Source organism: Anser cygnoides, chromosome 8, assembly GCF_040182565.1.
Source record: "Anser cygnoides isolate HZ-2024a breed goose chromosome 8, Taihu_goose_T2T_genome, whole genome shotgun sequence".
Lineage (NCBI taxonomy): Eukaryota > Metazoa > Chordata > Aves > Anseriformes > Anatidae > Anser > Anser cygnoides.
The window spans coordinates 19,147,714-19,165,150 of NC_089880.1; the positions used below are offsets into that span (position 1 = coordinate 19,147,714).

General features: G+C 40.6%; 1 long non-coding RNA gene across 1 annotated transcript in view; it reads left to right on the top strand.

Moving 5' to 3' along the window:
* Positions 1–2,234: 2,234 nt before the first annotated feature.
* The window catches only part of LOC136791401 (uncharacterized), a 48,846-nt gene continuing 33,643 nt past the window's right edge, over positions 2,235–17,437 (top strand). The window contains exon 1 of the long non-coding RNA XR_010833370.1: positions 2,235–3,076. This is a non-coding gene — a long non-coding RNA (uncharacterized lncRNA). The remainder of the gene's footprint in view (positions 3,077–17,437) is intronic.

A 17,437-nucleotide genomic window follows, 5' to 3' on the forward strand; every position in this document is an offset into this window, starting at 1 on the left:
GCTGACAAGCATACGTCTTCTACAGTAAGGTTCGAGGTGTGCCTGTGTTGCCAAAATAAAATACGTGAGCAGTAGAATGATATTAGATATTTATCCTTAAATCATTTGGGCTTTTGTTTTAACCCAGACAGGCTTCCTAGGATTAGAAGTCATTTAAAATCTCTTAAGCATATAGCTGAAATCTAACATGAATTATCATTTCATATTTCATTGCTACTGTTTACATGCTGCCAGTGATTCCTGGGTCTGTAAATTGCAGCCAAGTTAGTCCGACCTACAAATCCTGATGTTTTTGCACAATCTCTGTTGTGAACAGCAAGGGCATGTGTATTCTGCTAATCCGGATTCAGACAGAAGTGTGCAGTCTGGGCACTAAATATAACTTGTTTTTAGGAAAAATAAGTTGTTATTTTCTTAAACACACCTTGAAGCAAATGAAATATTGCCTATTTTGTGTGTTTTTGTTTTTAAAACTATTTTAAAATATTCCACAGCAGACATTCTACCCACAGAAAACAGCAGGGGAGTTTTCTTACATAATAATCTGACAGATGTGTCATGGTATCTAATCCCTTAAACCTCCAAAGCCCTCTGATAGTGGATGTTTTAAAAGGCCAGATTGAAAAAGCATGCTGCTCTTTTTTAGTCTTTGCCTTCAGTGCCCATTCCACACTCGATTGCTTTATTTTGCTAAAGCGGTGTACATGATAACTTGAAGCCAAGAGAAAAAAAAATATGGTAAAAAATAGAATAAAAAATACCATTAAGATAATTAATGCCAAACGACAACACCATTTTAAATCTGTGTTTAGATTCGGATCTTCTCATTCAAATCTCTCTGTTCCATGCTTTCTCTGAGATTCTATCAAGAAGTAAATCAATAATAATTACACACACAAGATGACCAGCAGACTTGCAACTGAACCATCAAGATTTTCACATTCCTTTACTATGCAACCGTGTCATCATATTACTGTAACTCTTGTGCTCTTTCTTCTCGGGCATTTCTGTCCCGTAGTGTGCTGTATCTGTGAGTACACCATTGGCCATTCAAAGCTGGCGACTCTCTTCTATTTGTCTGGTTAAGCACCTTGCATACTTCTTAAAATAACAAAGTCTTCAGAACAGTCTTTGCCTCCTAGCTCATTTTAGCCTTTTCTTTTTCAGGGCAGTTATAGCTTTAATAATGCAAATGCCACATGAAATGTCGAACATTAATTCAGAGGATCAGGGTTTCAGTTAATGACGTTAAATAAGTTCCCTTGATAGTTAGGTATCACAGCATACAAGCTTATTTCAGATGGCAGGAATTTTGAGTATCTGAGGCTTGGATAATCAACATCACAATACATGTGACTTCTGCTTCATTTGCCATAAATTTGTGTTCTGCATGCTTTTAAAACTTGTATCATGTACTGTCACATTGGAGTTGGATCTGAACTGGTATCCAAACTTAAAAGAATCAAAGGTTCAGAAAAGAAAGCTGACATTGGAGATTTTTGACATCCACAAAAGTGCAATATTGTGTTAATGTGTAGATGAAAAAAGATTCTTTAAAATATATGAGAACACGTTCTGTAATTTGTTTCAAAGATGTTGGTGTTTGTTTTGATAAAATCATAACTTTCTAGTCATAATCCTTATTGCTTTTAGCGAGGCAATTATTTAGGGCTCGTTCGCTGAAATGTGAACTGACTTGAGATGTCTCACCTGATGAGGTTATCAAGGATTTGTGAAATGACACTGAGACTGAGAAACTAATCATCTCTTCTCTGATGACACAAAGGAGTCTTTCTTTTCCATGAATGCAGCAACTGACCTTGACTTTACACATGGTCAGTTTCTACATTTTTTTCAGCTTTAAGAAAAAGCATTTTTCAACAGACTAATCCTATAATGCAGTGATTTCTTTTTCAGTGAGGATTTCTCAGTGATTTTTAGTTCTGTTCGGGCTAAGGTTCTTTATAGACCAGCTGTACACACATTAAATGCAAGATAAAAACAAGAGGATAGACAAGAAATGAAGATTATACACAAAGACTTCTAGGTTAAAGTGATTCTGCCAGTCTAGCAAATGTGAAATGCAAGGTTAAGAAAAAGGCTTTGTTATTTAAGTGGCACATCTTGCATTATGGACAAGAGATTTTTTTTTTTTTTTTGTGTTTATGTATAGATTACAGTGTTATCTAAGGGTGGTCTCTGTTCATTGCACACCCCTTCGTATGGAGTCAGGTGTCTTCTCTGTTTTCCTTGTACAGAATTGACAATTTTCAAATGACCACCTTTCTATCTTGTATTTTTATTTCTTAATTATTGCTGTGTGTATATTGAGAGTAGCTTGATGCCTCAAACTCACATTTAGGCTTAGTAGTGTAATATCTTATGTGTCTGTTTATTCCTCCTATACTGAGGAAATGATGTACAAAACATAGCAACTAAAACTGAGAGAAACTTGCTGAAATGTTCTTTTGATCAGAATAATCACCTCAAACAATAGTTAAAAAAAAAAAAAAAGGTTTTAGTTTTGAACTTTGGAGTAGGAGTTTAAATTTGGGTCTCTGGTACCGAGGATAATATCCTCATACTGAGCTGTAGGTAGGAAGAGTCTTTTCTCATTATGAATATTGTTTATAACAACCAGAGGAGTTTCCATAGGAAAGAAATGCCTCAGATTACCAATATTTCGGTGGAGCAGGGTGTTTCATGCTTCACCTCAACGGCTGGAATGCTCATTCAAGGTTGCTCAAGGGCATTACTTTTTTGTTGCTGCTTGGAGGAATAGGGCTTTTTTATATAAAGATGTGGTGCGCTTTTGCAGCTGGAAAAACGGAGCTTAGCTCTGCACTTAGCAGGTGATCAGTGGTAACTAACTGTCTGCTGACCAAATCAGGTGCTTGGTCACCTGTGCCTGCCCTTTCCCCAGCATCCCACCTGTGCTGCGTTGCACTGAGCAGCCAGTGCCTGGCGGTGGGGAGCGGGGCAGCCTCGTGTTTGATATGCCTGCTGCGGTTGTAGATCAAGCCCTTTGTTCTCTGGCATCTCTCCATTTGAAAAATCATAGGATCGCCATCATCATGTGAGTGTTGCGCAGAAAAGATTAGGAGGTGTTCAGGTGCTGTATTGTTTTGGTAGGGACCAAGAAGGTATTTCAGCCAAGTGTGAGATGGATTCCTTAAGCCAGCTGCAGAGGGGCGCTAAACTGGTGCATTTCCACAGAAGTTAGTTTTGGTTTGATCTATGGTTTCTGTCTGGATCTTTATTCAAAATCTGTTTCTGCTCGATGAATGCCCAGCTTTCCCCAGTGGCCCGTGTTTCATGTGAAAGACCTCCTCTGTTCAACATACACCATCAGATTATTTCTGTCTCAGTACATAGTTGCTTGGGAAAGATGTTCTTAAATGAGTAATTTTTACCCAGGTAATTATCGCGTTAATTGCACAGATATTTTTCTCTTATTTTTAGAAGATATTCCTCTCTTAATTTTGATATAGATTTTATGAAATGATTTATGTAACATACGTGACCTTACCTTTGTGATTAAGGGTTTCAATTGTGGAAAAAATCAGGACCTGATTTTTTAAGGTTCTGTGTCCTAATGTATATGTATATACATTTACTTTTAAGTGATGCTTACACCAAATTACATTAGTTTGCAAGTATGGAAGAGAGAGTTAGTCTAATTGAGTATTATTTATGCTTTTTGTGGACTGTTTGCTATGTTGTTGAAGCTCTGCACTCAGAAAATAAAATACAGTCGTCTGATTCTAAAATCCTATTTCCTTGCTTCCAGATGGTAGCACATGCAATATTTTACAACACAGCTAAGCCTTGTGTTTCATTGCTTGGTACAGTGAAGGGGTCTTCTAGAAAAAGGCATAAAACAAAGATTTCTAGAACAGAAGAAAACTGAAGGACGTGAAGATGGCTAGGCAGTGTCTTCAGAAAACTTATTATCCTGTTCCCGTGAAAATGGGGCAAAAAATGTCCTGTGCCTACCTGACCTTTCAGGAAAATTATAGGCAAGATGTACATAGGCTGCTTTTCTGCCTTAAGCCTATATTCCACTGGCTATATAACCACTTTTTATTTTTAGAACCTTCAGAAGGTTTAGAACCTTCACAGGTTTACTGCATTTATTTATTAGTAAAAAGGTTACAATTGCTCAGAAACTGTTGAAATGTGCCACGGCCCATATGCCTACGATTAGAGTTGCTGTTATCTTTCTAAATCCAAAATTTAGATGCTTGGAAATCATGCAGTCAGCTGGCTGGCTATAAAATGTTGTGGGAGAGCATACGTACAATTTCTTATGTTGAAACTCTTTGTCTTTTAACGAGTGGACGAATTGTTTGTAGGGCCAAAAAGAAAGACTTGAGTGTGGCTGTTGGAGCAGCTATCTGGAAGAGGAAGAGCTATGTTCCTGTTCTAATAGTTAATTGAAAGAGATGTTTTATATAGACCGTTTTTATTTTTTATTTTTTAAATATTAAATTACGCTCCTAATCCAGAGCTGTGGATTCCTCCAGGTAGCCGCAATTAGATGGCCTGTTGTTAGGAGCGCTGTGCAGCAGGGAGAGGCTGGCCGCGGAGGAAGGAAGGTGCCGCAGCCAGGCACGTTCTTCTGAACTGGCAGTTCTGCAAGGCTCTGCCCGTGCCACCACCAGCACTGAAGGTTCAGCAGGCCAAATTCTGATATTGCTTGCTTCTATGAAGAGCCCTTGGGCTTGTGCAGGTGTAATGGGCTGGAAATTAGTGAAATGAGTCAATAATTCTGCTGGCAAGTGAGAAGAAGGAATAAAATCCACAGTTGTGCGTAGCTGGCTGAGGTGATTACCTGCACAGGGGTAACAGGAGTAAGGGTAGGAAACACTTTTATCCCAATAGACTCTCACAAATGAAGATATTGGTTAAAACTGATATTCTCTCAAGACCACTTCTTGTGAATATTAATCAGGAAAACCAGAAATACTAGGTTTTGTTTTGCTATGTGACTCTTCCTTGTTACCTAATTGTCATGTAATTAGCCTGCTGTTTATTGGGAAGGCATACTGTATGACAGCTATCTACTTCTTTAAAAAAAAAAAAAAAAGAAACACACCACATCCTGTGTTGAATGCAGGACTTACACTATGACGCTTTAGGGAGGGGCTGTTTGAAGATGCATCGTAGCTTGAAATCAGAAGGGATAAGGAGTATTAGGAGCCGGGTAGTGTGGAAACTTCCATACCATGGTTGAGTTACAGAGGCTATTGACTTTGTGGAGAGGGACTTTGTGTTGCTGTCGTTGTGCTTGGTGACCGCGGCATGTTCAGAGAGACCAGGAGCAGTGGGCACTGCTATTTTGACTGCTGTCACACAATGGCAGAATAGCTGAGGTGGGCTGGGACCTCTGGAGATACTTTAGGCCACTCCCTGCTCAAAGCAGGGTCGGCTGGAACAGGCTGCTCGCAGCTGTGCCCAGCTCAGTTTTGAACATCTCGGGGGTGAGATGAGGATCACAAATTTAGTAGTGAAACCCACTATCAACAAGCATGTACTGAGCAAACCTGCCTCCTGCTGCAGCTCTTTGGAGGTCTCCTGTGTGGTGGCCTTCTGAGGGAACGCAGCTTTCTAACCAGGCAGAACTGAAGCTCGAGGCCTCCATTAATTTAATTGCAGAAGGATAGAGTGGCTCTAGTTCCCATTTTGGGATGTGTAATGTGGTGGATGTAAATCACTTCAGCACAGAAACTCCATTGAAATGAATGGAGCAGTTGTGATTTGTAGTATTGGATGGTTTCCTCTCCTCAGCCTTGTTTTCAAATTTCATATTGCAGTAGAGCTGCTAACACTGGAAGTTCAAATGCTGTTAGTGTCTGAAGGTAACTCTGGATGTCTCCACATATATTTTCCACAATGTCAACTGGCATACAGTTGCAGCTGCTCCTTTACAGTTTATTCCAAGGGTCATTGCTATTTTTTTCTTCTGAAGTTGTACTCTGACTGTGCTCCCTCTCTCACAGTTCACGCGGAGAAAACTTGTTGCAGGATCAGGATCTGATCTGGAACCAGTGGTCTGTGCTTATTAACAAATTTGCTTAGCGAGTGCAGATAGGTTAATTGAAGTTAGTTGTGTGTGACCAGGTTGGTTTGTCTTTAATCTCTTATGTTTAAATTTTATGTGCGTGAAGACAATTAATCCTCTTAACTGCTGTAGACTTTGAATGCTTAGTAAATAAGTGGCCTCTTTAATTGATGCTATGGTGTTTGCCTGTATAAGCCAAAATAAAAGTAAAGCGCTACACACTGGGCCTTGAGGGAATCTTCATCAGTGCAGTGAGAGGTTCTATTATGTAAAAGGCTTAAGAGTCTTCCCAGCTCATTATTTTTATAGTACTGTCTGCTTGTCTCTTTTAAGACAATGCTCCTTTTTTAGCATCAACAATTTTGAGATCAGAGATCACTTCCTGAGTCAAGGCAAATCGAGCAAGATATTTCAGCACTTGACAATCAAAGATGCACTTCTCGGGCATATAGGTTAACACTGCTTTTTTTTTTTTTTTAACTGAAACCCAAAAAGGTGTTCCTCTTCAAGTGAAGGGCTTGTTATCTTCACACTGCACACAGTAAAATAATAGTCCAGAGCTTATTTCTTCACAGAGAAACGTAAGTGCTTTACACAGTGTATAGCTAGGGATTGCTCACTGGCCAACCATCCAAAATAGTGGTATTCCGTACCAGTAAATCTGTATAACAGTTTTCATGAGATGAAATACCTTCTTCGCTTTTAATTATGAATCAAATTTTATGCTGGCAAAATGCCTTTTTTTTTTTTTCCAGGTAGCATTTAAACTCCTAACACTACTGAGTGTCATGTTAGTGTCAGTTAGCACATCCTCGTTTATACCAGGTTTCAGATCACGCCCGTGTTTCTTAAATCGCTGTTCAAGTGATGTTTTATTTTGGCCTGCACAGTGAATTGATTAGGGGTAGTAAGAGGGAGAGGAAGGAATGTGACAGTCTGGGGTAATTTGTCATACATGAGGTATGATGGAGAAAGGGATTATTGTCTCACTTATACTGAAGTCTACACTGAGACGAGTTTCACAATAAATATTTTGCCAGGCTGCAAATGTCCTCCGTATTATGCCAGACATCAGCTGAGCACAGATTAAAGTTGTTAGTGCCTCAGCCAGGCTTTTTCTGTAGGTGTCACACTCGCTCGCTGCCTCGGCTTGATGCTGCATAGCTCTGCTCTGAAGTTCTCAGATCTTATCACATTTACTTACACATGTAATTGTGTTCATACATAATTTGTTATTAAATTCAGTCATATGTAATGATTTTGGGAACTAATAACCTATTTAAAGTACAGTCTGTATTTTTGAATAACTTTTCTTTAAGGTTCTTAATTTTTTAACACAACTTTTAAGGTCAGTGGTCCGACCGTGTAAATTATTAAATACTTCTAAATTTTTTATAACTTTCCCCAGCAATGCAGACTGGATTTTCCCTTCTCTTCGCCGTTCCTGGATGTGTAGCATGGAGGGTGATACTGTACATCTTTGCTTTTCTGCTTCAGATCATAGTCATTAATGTGAAATCTAAGCTCTCATTCTCTGTGTTACCATTACAATTAGTAAAATATTTTGCTACCTCACAGTGAAAATTGACCTGCTTCTTTAATCTGTATGAGGTTGCACAGTGAGTATCACGTTCATCCCTTGATTTGGATCAGTTCTCAAGACAAGGGCCACCACTACCCCAGCACAGCACTGCAGCAGCAGCAGAATTTGACAGTCTGCGTTTCTACTACCTCTGAACCTGAAGATCCTGTCCTAGGACAGATTTTTGTCCTCTGAAACTGTGGAGTAAAGTGATACTGCTCATTTTACCTGAGTAACAGTAGAGAGGAAAATTTTGCAAGGCAAGAAGAATTCAAATTGAGATCCATTTGCACTAGCTGGTGAATTACTCCAAAGAAGTACCCATATGGAGATTTCTCTGCTAGAAAGTAGAGAAAGAAGCTTCTAGTAAATGTCTGGGACAGTTCAAATAGTTCTCAGTTGGAGACCACTGTTAGAGGATTTGGTGTTTCCTTTCCCACCCAGTGGTTCAGTTTTAATGTTGTGCCTGCATCACTCTGTAGACAAAAAGCAAAAACGCAGTAGAGTAATTGCAAACATTTATATTGAGTCATGAATTCAAATCTTTGCAACCATCACATCTTTTTGTTTGGGTCAGCCGTTTGATGCTGATAAAAATCAGCACAACATCTTCCTATCAGTGGCAATCACATCAGCTGCATAACTAGCAGCTATAAAAGAAGCTGCAAAGCAAAAATAACATTTGCTGGACTTTCAAAAGCAAATAAATAGATAAAATATCCCTCCCACCAGGAAAAAGTCCCTGCACTCTAGACAAAGCACATTGTTTGACTTATCTAGGTTTAGAAATTTTGGTGATGCAAATATTCTATCTATACTGTGGAAATCTATAAGTAAAGAAAATGTGGCCAGTTTTGTCCTCTCATCCATCTGAGTCTTCTTAACACCTTGTTTGCTCTTTTCCTGGTGAAAAAAGGAAAGACAAAACATCTGTTTCTTTTACTTCATAAAGTACTTTTACTTCATCCCTGCTTTCAAGTAGTTCCTGAATGTGCTTATGATTGCAAAATGACAATTCTATACATAAGAAATTTTAGGGAAAGAAATAGACATCAAAATCAATTTACAGTGAAGAGAATACTTATCTGGATAAATGAGTTTGTGCATGGGATGGTGCTCCCGCTGAACTCTACAACAGATACGTACCAGCAGACACTGCGATCTTCCAAAAAAGCAGTTCAAATACAAAACAGGGATTTCCTTTATGTTTTGCTTGTCTGTAAACAAGCAGCTTAATTTTATGCTGATGGAATCAGGTAATATGTAATGTTTTCTGATGATACTGGGCATGTGTGCAGACTGAAGTGACCACCCATTACGTGCCTTGTGGTGCCTGGTCTCGTGAAACATCTCTGGCTTTTCAGGCTGAGCTACCTTCTGCGGTTGCTGATGTCAATGAGAGCTATGAATGTTCAGCATTTCTGGAAATCAGACACAGATTGTCTCAAGTTGGGTGCCCCAAATCTTCAGAAAATACTGCTAATTAGGCGTTTTGCTGGAGGGTGCTCTCTGAAACCACCATGAGATAGGGTTACTGTGATTGAAGTCTCTTCTATTTTGGAATCTAATTTCAAAATGACTGACAATAAACACAGTGCCTGATCAAAAGACATGCAAAGCATGGGGTCCCCTCCTGCTGCATATTTATACACTGCAGTGTGTTATAAATACATTAAACTCAGTAGAAACCATTGTAGTTTATATAAATCAACTGTTATTGAAGAGCTAGCCAGTTCATTAGTGTGTGTGCTCCTGCATGTGAACATGGTTTGCTGGGCCGCTGGAGGGAGACAGTTCCTGGGGTGTCAGACCTCTGGTGGTCCTCTGGCATCCTTCTTCACTTGAAGGTATCAGCAATTAATTGTGCAAAGCTGTGCAATAGATTTTGCAAATGAAATACCCGAACCTCTGTCTTCTTAAAGTACCTTTAGGTCAGTTACAGTTAAGCGATGAAACATATTAAACACAGGTGACCTGGGAAAACAACTCCACCTTTCAGAAGCAGATTGTTTTCCCCTTTGATGTCTTTGTGGAACACTTCGTGTCAATGCTGAAGAAAGAAGCTTTGTCTCTGTGGCTTTATCTAAATCAACATTCCTATGTCAGGAGAAAATAGAACCCAGTGATTCATATGTATTTTGACCTCATAGATAAATATTACTGCATTGTGAGAGAAAAGAGAGAAGGACCGTGATGTTTATTTGCACTCCTTGGCATTAAGATCATTGCCGTGATGTGGACCAGAGGAGGTTTTCTGTGGACTGAGTTAAATCCATACATGACACAGCTTTACTTGAGTCGTATGTAAGAGTCAGAGTGGTACTGTTGGAACTAGGTATGAATTCCACTTCCTTCATGTTCTTGCATGTCTGTGTTTGAGAACAAAAACGGGAAAGTCTGGAATGTATGAGTACCAAATATATATAGAAGATAATTTAATCTGTCAGCTGATGTACAGTAATGAGTGCATTATAGTCCAGTGGAAACATGGACCAGATACGTCTCTACCATTAGCAGGCTTCCCAGAGGACAAAAAATATACGAAGCCAAAAGGAAGCAAGGATACATACATACCTTCCAAATCCAGAATTTTCCCTTTTCTTAACGTGTTAATTTCTCCTGTGTATACGTATTTATTTGTCCAACGCACACCAAGACTTTTTTTCATTTTATGAAGTAAAATGTTAATGGTGGGAAAACATTTGTCAGAGTGGAGAAGCCACTTCTTTGGGAGGGGTGACAATAAGGGGAAGGAAGGAATGTTCTTTCTCACCATCTGTTTTCCCTAGAAGGTGGCCCGTGTGGAAAATTGCATGTGTAACTGCAAAGCCAACTGCTAATGAGCCACTGGGGGTGATCCTGGAGTAGGAACAGTAAGTCTTATCAGTCTCTTGCTCATTGTGCTTTATGACATTAACGTTTGCAATATTCTGCAAGTTAGTGAACGTTGTTATCAGTCCCTTTTATGTACAGGCAATAGAGCCTAGAAACAAAATGATTTCCTTACGGTCATGGAGAAAATCACTGCTGGATCCTGCAGTAATTCTTAGGGGATCCTGTTTCACAGATGCATCAGGAGGATCCTTCCAAGTTCTTTGTCGGTGTGCAGCACATGTGTGTAGCTGTGGAGCACGACACCAGTGTACTGTACGTGCAGCATCCTGCACCTCTGCCATAAGCTGTCTCTGTTCTCAGCCATGGCACCGGTCTGGAGAGCTACAAAAAGAAGCAGCTATTGAGCAGGCTTCTCAAACATATATTTAGCTTCAAGTCCCCAGCCTTTGTTTTTGATGGGTACTGTTGCCCTTTTTAAAATAGCTTATGGATCTAAGCACCTTGTTGAAGCAGGGTACGGTCATAGGCAAGAAACTCTAAAGATCCGGCTTTAACAAAGCTGCCACAAAGAGGCTTGCTCCTCTGCAGAAGTACAGAGCCAGAGGGCAGCTGCTGCCTCTGTGCCTCATTATCAAGAGTTGTGTGTTGGCTCGGGAGGTAGTACGGATCCGCTAAACCAGAGAATCTGTAGACTTACGTAATTATCAGCTTCCACTGAGCCCTGATTCGGCCACCTGGTTCCCTTTCTAGCTGGAGAGTTAGCATGTCAATAATAGCTGCTAGTGTTACAGAAGAGAGGTGAAGCCTGGAGAAGATAGAGTTCATACCGGCAGTGTTTGTGAAAGCCTGGTGGAATGGGGCTGATAGTTGTCTCAGCCACAGACAACATGGCGGGATGTTATTTGTGGGAAAACGTAAGCAGCTCTTTTTTCCTTTTTCTTTTTTTTCCTGTTTACTGACTCAGATTAGTCTGATGGAATTGATAAACCAGTGCAGCTCAAAGTATTTAAGTTTAGGAAAGTATTTACTCCCTGCTCATTTTGTTTAGTTACGCTCATTAGAAGATAACCAGATTGACCCAAACCGCAGCGTAGTTAGTGACTTTCAACTGGTTTGGTCCCTATGCCTTGTTTATTTAATGGCCCCGCTACACTGTTCTTAATAATTTTAAGTATGCTGTGATCTCAAAAAAAGATTAGTAGACTCTTTGTTGGTTATGATAAAGAGAATATTTTTGTCCAGAAGTGTGTGAGAAGCATTGCGTGGGGAATATTTTCTCATGTTGGGCAGCTGTTCAGTGAATTGAATGCTGTTGCAGAGCCTTGATCAGAAGTTTGTGGTGTCGTGCTGAAGGGTTGGTGACATCGCTGCTCAGGGAGTAAGTAAATCCTAAAGTGTTAATGCCACCCTAAAATAACAGTTTGGGACAGTGATAGTTTAAGTGTAGGTAGGACAGGGAAAATACCCTGAGCAGGAAGGATTTTTGACAGCAAAGACCTTGCCAAGGAGCACTGTGCTTTGTTTATATATTCCCTTTCTGTTGTAGATTTCTCTTCCTCAGCAGATGAAAGGAGGATGTGTTTTCTCTCTGTTTTAAACCTAGTGATACTATATGAAGAAACTTCTTACCCACACACTGATTTAATGAATCTGTAATTTTAGGCTTGTCTTTTTGGAGAGAAGGGATTTTCCAACATTTCCTAAGGAGAGTTTCTGAAAAGCAATAACTATAATATTAAAAACCTCCAAGTCACCTTTTCTCCTCACAGGAAATAACACAGCTTTCCTCGCATCTCTAGCAGTATTTAATTATACCCAAATTCTTACAGAATGACAAATGGCAGGTTGTCTCAGTGGTAGAAGATTTGAATTTTTAGATGTGAAATGCAGATTACGTGGGTCCTGGATTATCTGGGCTTTGCCTATGTGTTGGATCCCTGTCAGATTTTTCACTCTCCTTTGTACTTTAGAAAACACTGAAAGAAAAGCTGCAAAGAGATGTGAAGTTAGTAGCATGTCTGTAGCATTTGTTATATGCTCCTGAAACCTCGGCCTGATTTATTGTCTGGCAGTGGGCAATGCCTGTGCCCCACAGGGGGAGCATGCTGCGTGGAAGGCAGTGGTGGACGCATATTTATTTGCAGAGAATTTCCTTATTCCTTCTCTTCTTTTTGCTGCCTTGGTGAATGGATGCAGAACCTTCCTCATAAAGGAGAGATTTGTGCATCTCGTTGGTCTGGCCTTCTTTTGGACATCCCGCAGCCGAGGGTCCTTTCTCAGATTGCTGAAGGAGGGAGGGTTTGCTGCCCGGAGCGTTCTTCAGCAGCAGTGTCAGAAGCAGGTTTTTGCAATGGCAGAAAGTTCCTTGTAACTTGGGGCCCCAGTTCTGACCTTTGCTGATACAGTCTCAGCACGGCACCAAAAAAATTGCAAGGCGAATGTTTACATCACCAGTTGGGCGAGTTAATGGTTTGGATCCGACAACCTATTTTTTCCCCCACGACAAGCCATTGCAAACAGCACTGGAGTCCCAGCTCGGGTGTGATGTGCCGCATCCCACAGGGGTTCTGGTGGCTCAGAACAGTTACACACATTGCTCTGCACCCTACGGGCTTTGCCTTGTGGGATGTCTCATCACAGTACTGACCTCATCCTATATAGAAAAGCAAAATAGATTTTGGGTGCCATTCTGCTGTAGAGAATTTTGTCGGCACTAGCTCCCTATTTGAGATATTTTACTAGTTTGTGCTGCACATGTTGGGACAAAGCCTGGACACGAAACATGGTCTCGATGTCAGCTTTTTGTTTTTGTCCCTCTCATTCCAGCTGTGGATGGAAGGGGCTGTGCAGCCCAGGCCCGCTGTCTGGCCGTGCCTCCCTCCCTCCTGCCCCGTTAGGTGCCATCCCATCCCTAGAGCGGTGGCCCCTCGCAGCAGCACTGCTGGCCAATGGCAACCCCCAAGCCCCAGCCGTGGCTTAGACAGTCGCCTTTGGCAAACACAAATCTCATGACTGCCAGAGCATCCATCATTTCAGGTCCGCGTCAATGCTGTTTGCCCCTGGGGGCTGCACCCCAGCCAGCAGGGAGCTGGGGGGCCCTGGGGGGGCTGCAAGTCACAGCAGGTGGCGCTCCGAAACTGCCAAAATTTCTCACTTCTCTTCCTGTTTTTTTCCTCCCTTTTGATTATCGGTTTCACGTAGCGAATTTAACCACCCTGTTTTGAAACAGAAGAATTTCAAGACTGCCTAACCTCTCCTCAGCTGAAATTCGCTGTGCACTTACCACTTGGCAGACACCAGAAGCAGCTCAGTGGGTGCTTTTTATAGTCATCATCGAAAAAAAAAAAATCACCACCCCATTAATACACTTCTTTTTGTTGTAACTGCTGGTAAATGCAAGTGTCTGCGCAGATCGGGGCTGGCTGGAACTCCAATCATTATACTGCAAGAATATTTCTGATAGATTTTCAGCAGCTCTGGAGTTTCTGTCAACATCACTTTGGCTTTTTAATAGGTCCCAGGACCCATGAAAACATTCAGGTCAGTTTAGTACCTGAATCTTCCCAAGTAATTAGCAGGTAGAATTACCTGGTAGCAGTCAGTGTTTTTCACTGTAATCCGTCCACAGAAGCTGCAGCACAGTAATTGCTATCTCTGGCGGCCCTGCAAACATGTCTAATTTAATGTGTCAATAGGGATTTTTTTCTGTTTTTTCATTCCTGATGCCAAGCAGTGAATTTTCCTTTCAGAAGGCCAGACTCAAAGTGAGATGGATATATTGAACATGTGAATTTCAAGGAAATGTATTTCCCAGCAACTGTAAATGTGTAAAAGCATTCAGAGCTGATTCTCCTTTCCACATGACTTTTCAACAGGTTAAATAAATGTATGTAGCAGAAAGATACTCAGCTGTATGGTCCACATTTCCTGGAGCAGAGAAATGCTAAGCTGCCTGTGGTGTTTCCTAGCCAGCCACACAGCATTTCAGCGCTTCTGGCTTCTTTGGGGATGCTCTGGTGTTCTCTGAAGTTGACTTGATGATGTCAACTACGGGTGAGACACATGTAGCTTTTTAGTTTCCCCTCAGTCAACATTTGCCAGTAGTGAATGAACAGATGGGCTCAGATCTGCTTTGAGACCAGATGTGGCATGTGCATATTTCCAGGATACTGCACAGGCAGGTTTTCCATCAGCCAGCTCTGCATCGTGGCTGGCTCTGTGGGTACTTGTGCGGCTGTGCTGGGAGAAGTGGTGGGCCAGAGGGCTGCACTTTCCTTAACTGCTTCATTTGCCTAAATACCCCTTTCTTACATGTTAGATTGAGGGGCACTGTGAGTTTTTGTTCTGTATTAAAAAACAAGATCCTATTCTGCATAAGGGAAAAAATATAACGATAAAAGTGGTTATTCCCAAGAGAGAGAGAGAGATGCATTATATATTCTCTACAGATCTATAAGCAGTCCTTTGAGTCCGTTCACATCACACTGTGAGTCACTGATATTTCCTGTTTAGTTTCCAGTGAAGACGCTAGCATCTCTGTTGTGAAGAAAAAGTAAAAATAAAATAATCCATCATGAACAAACCCATTGGGCATGTTTCTGAGCAGTCCTGGATACACAAAAAACAATATTCTTCCTTATTAAAGGAGAGGATACCAGAGAATCATGGTTGTGTTGTGTCAGGGATTGCAGGAGTACAGAATAAAACTGTCCGTCCTGAGAGCATGAGCAAGGCTGGATCCTCAGGTGACCTAATTGGCATTGCTAAACTGGAGGCAGCAGACCCATAGTACATTAGCCACTTGATAGCAGCTTGATCTTTTATTCCTTTCCATTTAAAAAATTCCCTTTTGAAAGAATAAACAGCATAGACTTGTAGCAGTAAAGGACTGTGGTGTGCTACTCAAGTTTTTGTTCTGTTCCTTTTCATAATTTGAATTTCCCAGCTTAAAAATCGAACCTTTGAAATTCAAAATACTGGTTTCGCTGGCTAGCATTCATGTATGTAAATACTGAAATTACTGAGTAAATGGATATCAAGATTAAGTAACCGTGGCAGAATCCATAGTGAACATGAACAGCAAAATTTTATTAATGAATTAAGACCATAATTTCATACAAAACAAAAAAAGTTATGTAAATTGAAAGATTCTGCTCCTTTAAATACAGGCAAAATTTCATGTCATCATGGAATACATTTTTGGTATAAAAAACTATTTGTATTTTTTGGTCCTTAAATTATGCAATGTCTATAGTATAGTTATGCTTCAATGTGGGCCTTTTTAGGAGGAAGACCTAGAAGTTTTATAGAGAACTCACTCACTCCAAACTGCCTCTCTATTCAGCAGATTAAAAATTGAGGCCCTTCTCTGGTTTAAATGGCAGTCAGTAAATCCACAGGTAATCCCTGTAACTTTTCATATAAATTTGATAATGAAAGAAAGTGTGCTACTAGCATCTCTATAACATAACTAAGCTTCATTGCATAACTCAAACCATGATGGAGATTTTGACATGCTCAGTGGCAATCTGACAGATGTGTCATAGTGTCTAATCCCCCAAAGCTCTCTGAAAATGGGTGTTTCTGAAAGACCAGATTGGCAAACATGCTGCATTTTTATTAAGCTTTTTCTCTCAGTGCCTGTATTACTTCCAGCATCGTCTTGTTGCCAGGTTGACTGTACAGCTATGCACTAACTAGTCTGGCAGTTTGGCAGTTCTGCTTTGTTAGCAAAGAGACTATATATATATGTATATAATGCATATTTAAATTATATATTTATACAAATTATATAAAATTGTAATTGTCTTTCTTTATGGTTTTAAAACACTGAGGTTGTGAATTTAGGGCTATTTTATCCCACGTTTTCTTGTTCTGTCAAGGTATAACTGTAGTATATTGGTGTGTCCCAGCCTTGACATTTCTGGCATAAAAAAAAAAAGAAAAAAAAAGGTAACATTAATATGGGTTTGTGATAAGTTCAGAACGTATTTTGGAACAATATTTGAAATGCCAGTTGTAGGGGGGAAAGTAAATGATGTGCTTGGAAGAGATTTTGATAAAATGACCCCCAAGTCTAAATGCAGACAGTGTTCCTAGTCCTTTGCCAGCACATCTCTAGGCCAGACTCATGGGAGACTGAAAGGAGGTCTCACGGAAACATCTCTGTGTCCTATACATTGTGCTCAGTGGCATCTCCGTTGTTTGGATGACATCCACCGTTGGTAACGAGAAAATTGGGCCAGTTTACATTCTGTTACAGAGCAGCTTCCTGGATGACAGAATAATTTCCAATGAAAGTGCCCTGGATTACTCCCTGCTGTGAGCTAATAGGGTGCTAATTAGCATATTTCATTTATTTACTTAACTGGGATAAAAACAATTGGGCACAGGTCCCATTTACAATGGTTTCCTAGGGAAGCTGCAAACTACTGTAAGTGTAACGGTGCCGCATTAAAAAGGTATAAGCTCACATAAACACAACGTGCAGGCTGAGCACAAACCGCCAGGCTGTCCAATCTCCTCGTACAGTGAGAGCGGTTTGGAACATTCAATAGAGCTGTATCCCTGTTTTCCTTAAGTCTTACATGGGATAAATTAAATTAGAGCAGCATTTTTCTGATCTTTGCAGGTCCACTGGTGACAGTATTGAAGAAGCACTGTGCTGGGGACAGCATCTTGCTTTACCTTGTGTTCTCTTGTGCTGGCTGCTACCTTAATTTCTCATGACCATAACCTGTGCTAAAGCTTATGCAAGTATTTGGTTACTCCTGAAACATGAGTTCGAAATTGCTGTCCTACAACTTTTTCCTCAGTTGCAGTGAAAGCAGCAGCAAAGAGTATTTTGGTTAAAATAAGTAGTTCCAGCACAGGGCTGCTCTGAGGCTCCTTGAAGCGCCTGTGGTCCATGAGGTTCTTTAAGGCAGCCTGGAGATGCCTGGAGCTGGAGCTCATTC